We start from the raw sequence: 15,531 nt of genomic DNA on the forward strand, positions 1-15,531 counted from the left end.
TACGCAAGCATTTTATAATAAGTACTTTCCAGCCTCGTTTCGGCGCGCCAAGGAGCGGGAATTTTTGAATTTGAAGCAAGGGGACCTCAGCGTAGCTGAATATGAAGTAAAATTTACCAAGTTGTCACGTTTTGCCCCTACATTGGTAAGTGATGAAACTTCCAAATGCAGTAGGTTCTTGGATGGATTGAACCTCAATATGAGGTCGCGCGTTTCCGTTTTGGAGATCCCATTATTTGCAGACCTGTATAATAAAGCCATTATCACTGAGGAGGACTTACGAGAGGAAGTTCATCAGAGGGAGCAAAGTATAACTCGACCTAGTAGCTCACTTGTAGAGGGTTCCTTCCGACCCCCAAAAAGAGGCGGGTTCATTCAAGGCTTCAATAGAGGGAAATCAACTTATCAGCAGCTTCCGCAATGGTCTCATGAAGGTAAGGGCATGAGGAGTCAGAGTGGTGGAAGTTATGGTGGAACTAATCTCTCGAGGCATCAAAATTGTCAGAATTGTGGTCGATTTCATTCCGGAGTTTGTCAAGTGCAGTCCGGGAGTTGCTTTCATTGTGGACGTCGTGATCACTTAAGAAACAATTGCCCACAATTAAGGAGTGAGGGGGTTACATGTTTCAGATGTGGCATGAAGGGACATGTACAGAGGAATTGTAGGCAGCCTATAGTAGCAGCGTCAAGCAGCGCTAGTGTAGGCAATAGGCCATCGGCGATGAGAGGCCGTGGGCAGATGAGTAGCAACAAGAGTGTTCAAGGCCGAGGGGGTGGATCGATGGTGAGCTCAGCAGGCCAGGCCAATAGACCAATGACGCAGGGTAGAGTATTCACCTTAACGAAGCGGGATGCTGATGCCACTCCGACTGTAGTGACGGGTACGTTAAATCTCTTTAATAAACCTGCTCATGTACTTATAGACCCAGGGTCCACTCATTCATATATCTCATTGTCATATGCCATGCATTCTAACAGGCCACGAGAGTTATTAGATAGTCGTATGTCCATAGCTACACCGACCGGGGAAAGTGTGGTAGTTGGGGAGGTGTATCGCAGTTGTAGGCTACACTTAGGGGATAAGGAGATGCTAGTAGATTTAATACCCTTAAACATTTGGGATTTTGATGTTATCCTCGGGATGGATTGGCTTGCTTCTCATCATGCTTCGGTGGAGTGTTACAAGAAGGAGGTTATCTTTAGAATACCAAATGAGCCTGAATTTAAGCTTCATGGAGATCAGTTGGGTACTCCATTCAATGTTATATCATTTCTCGAGGCGACGAAACTTTTGAAAAGGGGGTGTGAAGGATATTTGGCACATGTGATTGCTACCGAGGTCAACTCACCAAAACTTAGTGAAATTTCAGCAGTTTGCGAGTTTCCGGAGGTTTTTCCTGATGATTTACCTGGTCTTCCCCCTGATAGAGAGATTGAGTTTACTATCGAGTTAGATCCCGGTACTGCGCCGATTTCCCGTGCACCGTATCGTATGGCCCCGTCAGAACTCATGGAATTGAAAATTCAGCTGCAAGAATTATTAGAAAAGGGATTTATCAGGCCTAGTGTATCTCCTTGGGGTGCTCCCGTTTTGTTTGTGAAGAAGAAGGATGGCTCACTTAGATTGTGTATAGATTACCGACAGCTGAATCGGGTAACGGTGCGCAATAAATATCCTTTACCTAGGATAGATGACTTGTTTGATCAGCTCCGAGGTGCTACCGTCTTCTCGAAGATCGATCTTAGATCGGGATACCACCAGCTGAAGATCAAGGACTCTGATGTGCCCAAGACTGCTTTTCGCACTCGGTATGGACATTATGAATTCCTTGTGATGCCTTTCGGGTTAACAAATGCTCCAGCAGCTTTTATGGATTTAATGAATAGAGTCTTCCAGCTATATCTTGATCAGTTTGTGGTGGTTTTCATCGATGATATATTGGTATACTCGAGGAACCGGAATGAGCATGAAGAACATCTTCGTGTAGTGTTGCAGATTTTGAGAGAAAGAAAACTTTATGCCAAGTTTAGCAAATGTGAGTTTTGGTTAGACCGAGTGGGATTCCTCGGGCATGTGATTTCAGGTGATGGCATATCAGTGGATCCGACGAAGATTGAAGCTACCTTGAATTGGAATCGTCCTACAAGTGTAACAGAGGTGAGGAGTTTCCTAGGATTAGCTGGTTATTATCGAAGATTTGTGGAAGGATTCTCCCTTATTGCTGCTCCCCTGACTCGGTTAACGCGGAAAAGTGTGAAGTTTGAATGGACAGATGAGTATGAGCAAAGTTTCCAGGAGTTGAAGAAGAGGTTGACCACTGCCCCAGTGCTTGTTATTCCGTCCACTGATGAGGGGTTTGTGATATATAGTGATGCATCCCATCAAGGCTTAGGCTGCGTATTAATGCAAAATGGCAGAGTGGTGGCTTATGCATCTCGGCAATTAAGGAATCATGAGAAGAATTACCCGACGCATGATCTTGAATTGGCAGCCGTGGTATTCGCCCTCAAACTTTGGAGACATTATTTATATGGAGCAAAGTGCGAGATTTATACAGATCACAAGAGTTTGAAACATTTGTTCACTCAAAAAGAACTCAACTTGAGACAGAGGAGATGGATGGAACTAATCAAAGATTATGATTGCACGATCAACTATCATCCAGGAAAGGCAAACGTGGTGGCAGATGCACTGAGTCGGAAATCATCAGCAAGATTAGCAGGTATGTGGAGTGTTTACGACACACTTATATTAATGAGTTGAGGTCATTAGAAGTTAAACTAGAGATGACCGGTTTAGGAGCATTGATGGCTATTTATGATATGAAACCAGTGCTAGTTGATCGAATTCGGGAAGCGCAACAAGTAGATCCATTTTTAGTAGAGATGAAAAACAAGATTAAGGAAGGCAGAGTAAAGGAAGGCAAGAAGTTTGAATTTCTTTTGAAAGAGGATGACACACTTATGTTTGGGAGTCGAATTTGTGTACCTAATGATGCTGAGTTGAAGAGAGAGATTCTTGCACAGGCTCATAGCTCACCTTATGCAATGCACCCCGGAAGCACTAAGATGTATTATAATTTGAAGAGAAGCTATTGGTGGTATAACATGAAAAAGGAGATAGCTGAATTTGTTGCCAAGTGTCTAGTATGTTAACAGGTTAAAGCAGAGCATCAACACCCATCCGGGTTATTACAACCTCTTCCGGTACCTGAATGGAAATGGGAAAAGATCACCATGGATTTTGTCTCGGGACTTCCACGAACACGAAGAGGGCATGATTCTATATGGGTGATAGTTGATAGGCTGACTAAATCCGCTCACTTCCTACCAGCTAAAACGACATTCGGTGCAGATCAGTTGGCACAATTGTTCATTAAGGAGATTGTGAGGTTGCACGGTGTGCCGGCATCCATAGTATCAGACAGAGGTTCCTATTTTACTTCCAAGTACTGGAATAGTTTTGTTACGGCTCTAGGCACAAAGTTGAATTTGACCACCGCTTTTCATCCTGAATCAGACGGGCAAAGCGAAAGGACCATTCAAACATTGGAGGAAATGTTAAGAGCGTGTGTTATAGAATTTCAAGGCAGCTGGGATGACTACCTTCCTTTGATGGAATTCGCGTATAATAACAGTTATCAATCTAGTATTGGAATGGCACCATATGAGTCGCTTTATGGTCGGGTTTGTCGAACACCATTGTGTTGGAACGAAGTTGGAGAGAGGCAATTAACTGGACCGGAAATAGTCGACCTAACAGCTGAAAAGGTCAAGATTATCAGAGAGAGATTAAAGACCGCTCAAGGGCGACAAAAGAATTATGCCGATAAACGAAGAAAGGACCTCGAGTTTCAGCAAGGGGATCGAGTTTTCTTAAAGGTATCACCGTGGAAGGGTATTATGAGATTTGGCAAGAAAGGGAAGCTTAGTCCCAGATATATCGGGCCATACGAGGTTCTCGAGCGCATTGGGAAGGTGGCATACCGGTTGGCTCTACCTCCTGAACTATCCCGTATTCATAACGTGTTTCATGTGTCAATGTTGCGTAAGTATATACCAGACCCATCCCATGTTCTGAGTTATCAACCGGTGGAGCTAAATGAAGACTTGACATATGAGGAAGAGCCAGTGGATATTTTAGATAGAAAGGAGCAGGTCCTTCGAACCAAGAGAATTCCATTAGTAAAGGTGTTGTGGAAGAGTCATTCGATAGAAGAAGCCACTCGGGAACCCGAGGATTCTATGAGAGTCAACTATCCATACCTTTTCCCGATATCAGGTAAATAATTTCGGGGACGAAATTTTCATTAGTGGGGGAGATTGTGAGGCTAGTGTCCACCAAACATGCATATATGCTCATATACATATCCATATGCACATGCATGGTTACATAACATACATGTATATAATATACCCTTATTTTTTTTTGGCTGGATCTTTAAATGTATTTAATATACCACAACTTGTGGCTGGATCATTATCTATACGAAAGAAAAAAAAATAATAATAATAACGAAAAAGGTGAGAAATCAGATAGTGATGAGTGTGGAATGGGCCAAGTGGCCTCCTTTTCAGCAGCCAATTTATTTCCACCGCCTTTGACCATCTTTGACCACTTTCTTTTTCTGCTTTTCTTCCTTATTTAAACCACACTTCTCCTTGCTCTATCCCTAGCCCAAGAAAAACGAAAATGAACCAGAAGAGAGAGAGAGAGAGGAGTTAGCTGAGTTGAGAAAAATCCTTGGAGAAGAAGACTAAGTTTGGAGTATTGATTAGTAAGTTGATTATCTATGATTTAAACATCTATATTCACTATGTTGTATATAGTTGTGGCTCTTCTTGCATCCATTTCAGTTAGGTTAGATTGAGAATTTTAGTTGTTGAGATTGGTAGCTTCTCCTAAATGATATAAGTTGAGTTGGATATATGTTTGGAGTTAGTCTTATGTTGTTTTGGGATGAGTTTGGTCACTTATATGGGTTGAAAAATTCGGTTGTGGGGCAGGGGGCAAAACCCTTGGTTAAATTGGTGGGTTTCTAAGGCACATAGCTATGCCCTTCTGAAAGTATATATACACATATATAGATGTAGACAAGCGTGTGTGCATAGGTATATGCATACATTTTACTCTGTGAGCTGACCATGGACTAGAGAAGGGAACTGAATTGAAAATTTATCATGCATTATAATGATATCATGTGATGGATTGATTGAATAAGCTCTTATTTATTTGTATTTCGGAACCAAAGAAGTACTTAGAATTCCTTGCACTCTTCCTGAATTTGGCTGATCAAATTGGTCATCCATTTGATATATATTGTGATGAATCCTAAGTTGATATAATTTGAGAGATACATGTGTATAGCATTTTGCATTGTTCTCTATTTAAAGAGTTAGGTAGAAATCAAAAGAGATAGGGAAGAAGCATTTGTAAATTATAAACATCTTATATTATAGCTACATTCAGGAAATAGCACAGGAGGTGAATTGCTGCATATTTTCACCCTCATCTAGTATATTATCTAACCTTTTTGCTTGAACTGGATAGGGGCTGGGGAGACTGAGACTATACCTCCGGAAGGCTCGATTCATTAAGTGGTCATTTCAGGGGTGTTTGGGAGTACTTTCTTCCATCGTAAAATAATAATAAATATATATATATATATATATGTGTGTGTGTATGGTTATAGAAGTGATGGTGGCCGAATGATTGCGGAACATAGTTGATGTGTATGCTTAGTATGCTTGTGATGGTTGCACTATAGCCATGGGATCGCTGGACCCGGCAGATTATAAAAGGGGTCTGATCGGCCGCCGAACCCGGCGGAATATAAATAGGGGCTTGATCGGCCGCTGGACCCGGCGGAATATAAATAGGGACGTGATCGGCCGCTGGACCCGGCGGAATACAAATGGGGGCCTGATCGGCCGCTGGACCCGGCGGAATATAAGTAGGGGCATGATCGGACGCTGGACCGGCGGAATATAAATGAAGGTCAACTCTTACCGCCAGAGGTTAATGGGCGGCCCCCGCTCATGAGACATGGATATTGGGAGTTGAGGATGATATGAATGAGGTGTGCGGGGTCACGGTACCGTCATAACTCTGTTGCGAGGAAATGCAACCCTATGGCTATATTACTGTTGTTTGGATTTGGTTGCCCTATGAGTTGTGTGAAAGGATGATCTTGGTATTGGATGCTATATCACGGTGAAATATGTATATATATATATATATATATGTATGATTGATTGTCGTGAATTGTGATGTAACATATTAGCTCATTTTACCTTGGAATATAGTACTCACTGAGTTGCAGCTCACCCCCTGCATACATTTTTCCAGATGAGCTAGGAGCTAGACTAGCCGCACAGGAGGGCTTTGGATAACGGGGATCAGCGCAAAGGATTTTGGCAAGTAGGCCCACCCATAGTATAGGTAGTAAGTGTTCGTAAATGTTACAATCCTGTTACGACCTGAAACTTTTGTTAGTTGGTTTAGTGGTATGGTTGTAGCTGAACACACTATGGAGAGCATATATGTACATTAGAATCCGTTAGACTCATTATATATTAACGTAGAGTGCCGAGTTAGTTTAAAGGTTGGATGTGTTGTAGAAGCATGCTATATATATATATATGAAAGCTTTTCGTTCAGTCTGTGTTACAAGATGGTTGCAACTGAGAAATATTTGAGAGTTTTATGCATATATCTGAATTAGTTGGGTCATTATATGTTTATATAGAGCTTGTTCGGGTGGTTTAATGTGTTGAGAATTAGGGAAATAGATTATACGTATATGAGTTGCGTATATGATAATGGATATTAAGGAATAGAGGGGAAACTCTGCTATAAGTTTCGGGTCGTGACATTTTTGGTATCAGAGCCTAGGTTATAGGATTCTGTAGACGTAGTGCGCCTGATCCCCGCTCTTTTTGATTAGTTGCGGCCCCAAGACGGGATATACCTTATCATTGTGTTGTTAAATGCTTGGTTAACTTGTGTTCTGTTTAGGAAAATTTGCAATGGGACCCAAACGTGCAAGGCGGGGTCGACCTAGATACCGTACAGCCGAGAATTTAGCTATGAGTACACCTGAGCCGATGACAGAGGAGCAAGTGTCTCAAGCTCCTCAAGAAGCTGCTGCAGCTCCTAGGGTTCAAGATCCACCAATCCACCAGACGTTAGCAGCCATGACTCGTCTAGTGGAGCAGCAAGCGCAGCTAATTGAGCAACAAAACGGCCTTCTTCCAGAGGCAAGCAGCACAGCCGAGTGCATCTACATCTCACATGGAGCAACAATTGACGCCGTATGAAAGGTTTAGGAAATATGGTCCATCTAGTTTTTCGAGAAGTGCTGGTCCTATAGAAGCGGTGAATTGGATGGCTGGAATGGAAAGAATTTTTGCAATCATGGAGGTTTCAGACAACCAACGTGTGGCACTTGCAACATTCATGCTAGAAGGGGATGCTCAGTACTTGTGGGAGGCTACTCAAAGACGACTGGACCCGAACTCCTCGCACATTATCACTTGGGCTGAGTTTACGCAAGCATTTTATAATAAGTACTTTCCAGCCTCGTTTCGGCGCGCCAAGGAGCGGGAATTTTTGAATTTGAAGCAAGGGGACCTCAGCGTAGCTGAATATGAAGTAAAATTTACCAAGTTGTCACGTTTTGCCCCTACATTGGTAAGTGATGAAACTTCCAAATGCAGTAGGTTCTTGGATGGATTGAACCTCAATATGAGGTCGCGCGTTTCCGTTTTGGAGATCCCATTATTTGCAGACCTGTATAATAAAGCCATTATCACTGAGGAGGACTTACGAGAGGAAGTTCATCAGAGGGAGCAAAGTATAACTCGACCTAGTAGCTCACTTGTAGAGGGTTCCTTCCGACCCCCAAAAAGAGGCGGGTTCATTCAAGGCTTCAATAGAGGGAAATCAACTTATCAGCAGCTTCCGCAATGGTCTCATGAAGGTAAGGGCATGAGGAGTCAGAGTGGTGGAAGTTATGGTGGAACTAATCTCTCGAGGCATCAAAATTGTCAGAATTGTGGTCGATTTCATTCCGGAGTTTGTCAAGTGCAGTCCGGGAGTTGCTTTCATTGTGGACGTCGTGATCACTTAAGAAACAATTGCCCACAATTAAGGAGTGAGGGGGTTACATGTTTCAGATGTGGCATGAAGGGACATGTACAGAGGAATTGTAGGCAGCCTATAGTAGCAGCGTCAAGCAGCGCTAGTGTAGGCAATAGGCCATCGGCGATGAGAGGCCGTGGGCAGATGAGTAGCAACAAGAGTGTTCAAGGCCGAGGGGGTGGATCGATGGTGAGCTCAGCAGGCCAGGCCAATAGACCAATGACGCAGGGTAGAGTATTCACCTTAACGAAGCGGGATGCTGATGCCACTCCGACTGTAGTGACGGGTACGTTAAATCTCTTTAATAAACCTGCTCATGTACTTATAGACCCAGGGTCCACTCATTCATATATCTCATTGTCATATGCCATGCATTCTAACAGGCCACGAGAGTTATTAGATAGTCGTATGTCCATAGCTACACCGACCGGGGAAAGTGTGGTAGTTGGGGAGGTGTATCGCAGTTGTAGGCTACACTTAGGGGATAAGGAGATGCTAGTAGATTTAATACCCTTAAACATTTGGGATTTTGATGTTATCCTCGGGATGGATTGGCTTGCTTCTCATCATGCTTCGGTGGAGTGTTACAAGAAGGAGGTTATCTTTAGAATACCAAATGAGCCTGAATTTAAGCTTCATGGAGATCAGTTGGGTACTCCATTCAATGTTATATCATTTCTCGAGGCGACGAAACTTTTGAAAAGGGGGTGTGAAGGATATTTGGCACATGTGATTGCTACCGAGGTCAACTCACCAAAACTTAGTGAAATTTCAGCAGTTTGCGAGTTTCCGGAGGTTTTTCCTGATGATTTACCTGGTCTTCCCCCTGATAGAGAGATTGAGTTTACTATCGAGTTAGATCCCGGTACTGCGCCGATTTCCCGTGCACCGTATCGTATGGCCCCGTCAGAACTCATGGAATTGAAAATTCAGCTGCAAGAATTATTAGAAAAGGGATTTATCAGGCCTAGTGTATCTCCTTGGGGTGCTCCCGTTTTGTTTGTGAAGAAGAAGGATGGCTCACTTAGATTGTGTATAGATTACCGACAGCTGAATCGGGTAACGGTGCGCAATAAATATCCTTTACCTAGGATAGATGACTTGTTTGATCAGCTCCGAGGTGCTACCGTCTTCTCGAAGATCGATCTTAGATCGGGATACCACCAGCTGAAGATCAAGGACTCTGATGTGCCCAAGACTGCTTTTCGCACTCGGTATGGACATTATGAATTCCTTGTGATGCCTTTCGGGTTAACAAATGCTCCAGCAGCTTTTATGGATTTAATGAATAGAGTCTTCCAGCTATATCTTGATCAGTTTGTGGTGGTTTTCATCGATGATATATTGGTATACTCGAGGAACCGGAATGAGCATGAAGAACATCTTCGTGTAGTGTTGCAGATTTTGAGAGAAAGAAAACTTTATGCCAAGTTTAGCAAATGTGAGTTTTGGTTAGACCGAGTGGGATTCCTCGGGCATGTGATTTCAGGTGATGGCATATCAGTGGATCCGACGAAGATTGAAGCTACCTTGAATTGGAATCGTCCTACAAGTGTAACAGAGGTGAGGAGTTTCCTAGGATTAGCTGGTTATTATCGAAGATTTGTGGAAGGATTCTCCCTTATTGCTGCTCCCCTGACTCGGTTAACGCGGAAAAGTGTGAAGTTTGAATGGACAGATGAGTATGAGCAAAGTTTCCAGGAGTTGAAGAAGAGGTTGACCACTGCCCCAGTGCTTGTTATTCCGTCCACTGATGAGGGGTTTGTGATATATAGTGATGCATCCCATCAAGGCTTAGGCTGCGTATTAATGCAAAATGGCAGAGTGGTGGCTTATGCATCTCGGCAATTAAGGAATCATGAGAAGAATTACCCGACGCATGATCTTGAATTGGCAGCCGTGGTATTCGCCCTCAAACTTTGGAGACATTATTTATATGGAGCAAAGTGCGAGATTTATACAGATCACAAGAGTTTGAAACATTTGTTCACTCAAAAAGAACTCAACTTGAGACAGAGGAGATGGATGGAACTAATCAAAGATTATGATTGCACGATCAACTATCATCCAGGAAAGGCAAACGTGGTGGCAGATGCACTGAGTCGGAAATCATCAGCAAGATTAGCAGGTATGTGGAGTGTTTACGACACACTTATATTAATGAGTTGAGGTCATTAGAAGTTAAACTAGAGATGACCGGTTTAGGAGCATTGATGGCTATTTATGATATGAAACCAGTGCTAGTTGATCGAATTCGGGAAGCGCAACAAGTAGATCCATTTTTAGTAGAGATGAAAAACAAGATTAAGGAAGGCAGAGTAAAGGAAGGCAAGAAGTTTGAATTTCTTTTGAAAGAGGATGACACACTTATGTTTGGGAGTCGAATTTGTGTACCTAATGATGCTGAGTTGAAGAGAGAGATTCTTGCACAGGCTCATAGCTCACCTTATGCAATGCACCCCGGAAGCACTAAGATGTATTATAATTTGAAGAGAAGCTATTGGTGGTATAACATGAAAAAGGAGATAGCTGAATTTGTTGCCAAGTGTCTAGTATGTTAACAGGTTAAAGCAGAGCATCAACACCCATCCGGGTTATTACAACCTCTTCCGGTACCTGAATGGAAATGGGAAAAGATCACCATGGATTTTGTCTCGGGACTTCCACGAACACGAAGAGGGCATGATTCTATATGGGTGATAGTTGATAGGCTGACTAAATCCGCTCACTTCCTACCAGCTAAAACGACATTCGGTGCAGATCAGTTGGCACAATTGTTCATTAAGGAGATTGTGAGGTTGCACGGTGTGCCGGCATCCATAGTATCAGACAGAGGTTCCTATTTTACTTCCAAGTACTGGAATAGTTTTGTTACGGCTCTAGGCACAAAGTTGAATTTGACCACCGCTTTTCATCCTGAATCAGACGGGCAAAGCGAAAGGACCATTCAAACATTGGAGGAAATGTTAAGAGCGTGTGTTATAGAATTTCAAGGCAGCTGGGATGACTACCTTCCTTTGATGGAATTCGCGTATAATAACAGTTATCAATCTAGTATTGGAATGGCACCATATGAGTCGCTTTATGGTCGGGTTTGTCGAACACCATTGTGTTGGAACGAAGTTGGAGAGAGGCAATTAACTGGACCGGAAATAGTCGACCTAACAGCTGAAAAGGTCAAGATTATCAGAGAGAGATTAAAGACCGCTCAAGGGCGACAAAAGAATTATGCCGATAAACGAAGAAAGGACCTCGAGTTTCAGCAAGGGGATCGAGTTTTCTTAAAGGTATCACCGTGGAAGGGTATTATGAGATTTGGCAAGAAAGGGAAGCTTAGTCCCAGATATATCGGGCCATACGAGGTTCTCGAGCGCATTGGGAAGGTGGCATACCGGTTGGCTCTACCTCCTGAACTATCCCGTATTCATAACGTGTTTCATGTGTCAATGTTGCGTAAGTATATACCAGACCCATCCCATGTTCTGAGTTATCAACCGGTGGAGCTAAATGAAGACTTGACATATGAGGAAGAGCCAGTGGATATTTTAGATAGAAAGGAGCAGGTCCTTCGAACCAAGAGAATTCCATTAGTAAAGGTGTTGTGGAAGAGTCATTCGATAGAAGAAGCCACTCGGGAACCCGAGGATTCTATGAGAGTCAACTATCCATACCTTTTCCCGATATCAGGTAAATAATTTCGGGGACGAAATTTTCATTAGTGGGGGAGATTGTGAGGCTAGTGTCCACCAAACATGCATATATGCTCATATACATATCCATATGCACATGCATGGTTACATAACATACATGTATATAATATACCCTTATTTTTTTTTGGCTGGATCTTTAAATGTATTTAATATACCACAACTTGTGGCTGGATCATTATCTATACGAAAGAAAAAAAAATAATAATAATAACGAAAAAGGTGAGAAATCAGATAGTGATGAGTGTGGAATGGGCCAAGTGGCCTCCTTTTCAGCAGCCAATTTATTTCCACCGCCTTTGACCATCTTTGACCACTTTCTTTTTCTGCTTTTCTTCCTTATTTAAACCACACTTCTCCTTGCTCTATCCCTAGCCCAAGAAAAACGAAAATGAACCAGAAGAGAGAGAGAGAGAGGAGTTAGCTGAGTTGAGAAAAATCCTTGGAGAAGAAGACTAAGTTTGGAGTATTGATTAGTAAGTTGATTATCTATGATTTAAACATCTATATTCACTATGTTGTATATAGTTGTGGCTCTTCTTGCATCCATTTCAGTTAGGTTAGATTGAGAATTTTAGTTGTTGAGATTGGTAGCTTCTCCTAAATGATATAAGTTGAGTTGGATATATGTTTGGAGTTAGTCTTATGTTGTTTTGGGATGAGTTTGGTCACTTATATGGGTTGAAAAATTCGGTTGTGGGGCAGGGGGCAAAACCCTTGGTTAAATTGGTGGGTTTCTAAGGCACATAGCTATGCCCTTCTGAAAGTATATATACACATATATAGATGTAGACAAGCGTGTGTGCATAGGTATATGCATACATTTTACTCTGTGAGCTGACCATGGACTAGAGAAGGGAACTGAATTGAAAATTTATCATGCATTATAATGATATCATGTGATGGATTGATTGAATAAGCTCTTATTTATTTGTATTTCGGAACCAAAGAAGTACTTAGAATTCCTTGCACTCTTCCTGAATTTGGCTGATCAAATTGGTCATCCATTTGATATATATTGTGATGAATCCTAAGTTGATATAATTTGAGAGATACATGTGTATAGCATTTTGCATTGTTCTCTATTTAAAGAGTTAGGTAGAAATCAAAAGAGATAGGGAAGAAGCATTTGTAAATTATAAACATCTTATATTATAGCTACATTCAGGAAATAGCACAGGAGGTGAATTGCTGCATATTTTCACCCTCATCTAGTATATTATCTAACCTTTTTGCTTGAACTGGATAGGGGCTGGGGAGACTGAGACTATACCTCCGGAAGGCTCGATTCATTAAGTGGTCATTTCAGGGGTGTTTGGGAGTACTTTCTTCCATCGTAAAATAATAATAAATATATATATATATATATATATGTGTGTGTGTATGGTTATAGAAGTGATGGTGGCCGAATGATTGCGGAACATAGTTGATGTGTATGCTTAGTATGCTTGTGATGGTTGCACTATAGCCATGGGATCGCTGGACCCGGCAGATTATAAAAGGGGTCTGATCGGCCGCCGAACCCGGCGGAATATAAATAGGGGCTTGATCGGCCGCTGGACCCGGCGGAATATAAATAGGGACGTGATCGGCCGCTGGACCCGGCGGAATACAAATGGGGGCCTGATCGGCCGCTGGACCCGGCGGAATATAAGTAGGGGCATGATCGGACGCTGGACCGGCGGAATATAAATGAAGGTCAACTCTTACCGCCAGAGGTTAATGGGCGGCCCCCGCTCATGAGACATGGATATTGGGAGTTGAGGATGATATGAATGAGGTGTGCGGGGTCACGGTACCGTCATAACTCTGTTGCGAGGAAATGCAACCCTATGGCTATATTACTGTTGTTTGGATTTGGTTGCCCTATGAGTTGTGTGAAAGGATGATCTTGGTATTGGATGCTATATCACGGTGAAATATGTATATATATATATATATATATATGTATGATTGATTGTCGTGAATTGTGATGTAACATATTAGCTCATTTTACCTTGGAATATAGTACTCACTGAGTTGCAGCTCACCCCCTGCATACATTTTTCCAGATGAGCTAGGAGCTAGACTAGCCGCACAGGAGGGCTTTGGATAACGGGGATCAGCGCAAAGGATTTTGGCAAGTAGGCCCACCCATAGTATAGGTAGTAAGTGTTCGTAAATGTTACAATCCTGTTACGACCTGAAACTTTTGTTAGTTGGTTTAGTGGTATGGTTGTAGCTGAACACACTATGGAGAGCATATATGTACATTAGAATCCGTTAGACTCATTATATATTAACGTAGAGTGCCGAGTTAGTTTAAAGGTTGGATGTGTTGTAGAAGCATGCTATATATATATATATGAAAGCTTTTCGTTCAGTCTGTGTTACAAGATGGTTGCAACTGAGAAATATTTGAGAGTTTTATGCATATATCTGAATTAGTTGGGTCATTATATGTTTATATAGAGCTTGTTCGGGTGGTTTAATGTGTTGAGAATTAGGGAAATAGATTATACGTATATGAGTTGCGTATATGATAATGGATATTAAGGAATAGAGGGGAAACTCTGCTATAAGTTTCGGGTCGTGACATTTTTGGTATCAGAGCCTAGGTTATAGGATTCTGTAGACGTAGTGCGCCTGATCCCCGCTCTTTTTGATTAGTTGCGGCCCCAAGACGGGATATACCTTATCATTGTGTTGTTAAATGCTTGGTTAACTTGTGTTCTGTTTAGGAAAATTTGCAATGGGACCCAAACGTGCAAGGCGGGGTCGACCTAGATACCGTACAGCCGAGAATTTAGCTATGAGTACACCTGAGCCGATGACAGAGGAGCAAGTGTCTCAAGCTCCTCAAGAAGCTGCTGCAGCTCCTAGGGTTCAAGATCCACCAATCCACCAGACGTTAGCAGCCATGACTCGTCTAGTGGAGCAGCAAGCGCAGCTAATTGAGCAACAAAACGGCCTTCTTCCAGAGGCAAGCAGCACAGCCGAGTGCATCTACATCTCACATGGAGCAACAATTGACGCCGTATGAAAGGTTTAGGAAATATGGTCCATCTAGTTTTTCGAGAAGTGCTGGTCCTATAGAAGCGGTGAATTGGATGGCTGGAATGGAAAGAATTTTTGCAATCATGGAGGTTTCAGACAACCAACGTGTGGCACTTGCAACATTCATGCTAGAAGGGGATGCTCAGTACTTGTGGGAGGCTACTCAAAGACGACTGGACCCGAACTCCTCGCACATTATCACTTGGGCTGAGTTTACGCAAGCATTTTATAATAAGTACTTTCCAGCCTCGTTTCGGCGCGCCAAGGAGCGGGAATTTTTGAATTTGAAGCAAGGGGACCTCAGCGTAGCTGAATATGAAGTAAAATTTACCAAGTTGTCACGTTTTGCCCCTACATTGGTAAGTGATGAAACTTCCAAATGCAGTAGGTTCTTGGATGGATTGAACCTCAATATGAGGTCGCGCGTTTCCGTTTTGGAGATCCCATTATTTGCAGACCTGTATAATAAAGCCATTATCACTGAGGAGGACTTACGAGAGGAAGTTCATCAGAGGGAGCAAAGTATAACTCGACCTAGTAGCTCACTTGTAGAGGGTTCCTTCCGACCCCCAAAAAGAGGCGGGTTCATTCAAGGCTTCAATAGAGGGAAATCAACTTATCAGCAGCTTCCGCAATGGTCTCATG

Source organism: Punica granatum, unplaced genomic scaffold, assembly GCF_007655135.1.
Source record: "Punica granatum isolate Tunisia-2019 unplaced genomic scaffold, ASM765513v2 Contig00137, whole genome shotgun sequence".
Taxonomy (NCBI): Eukaryota; Viridiplantae; Streptophyta; class Magnoliopsida; order Myrtales; family Lythraceae; genus Punica; species Punica granatum.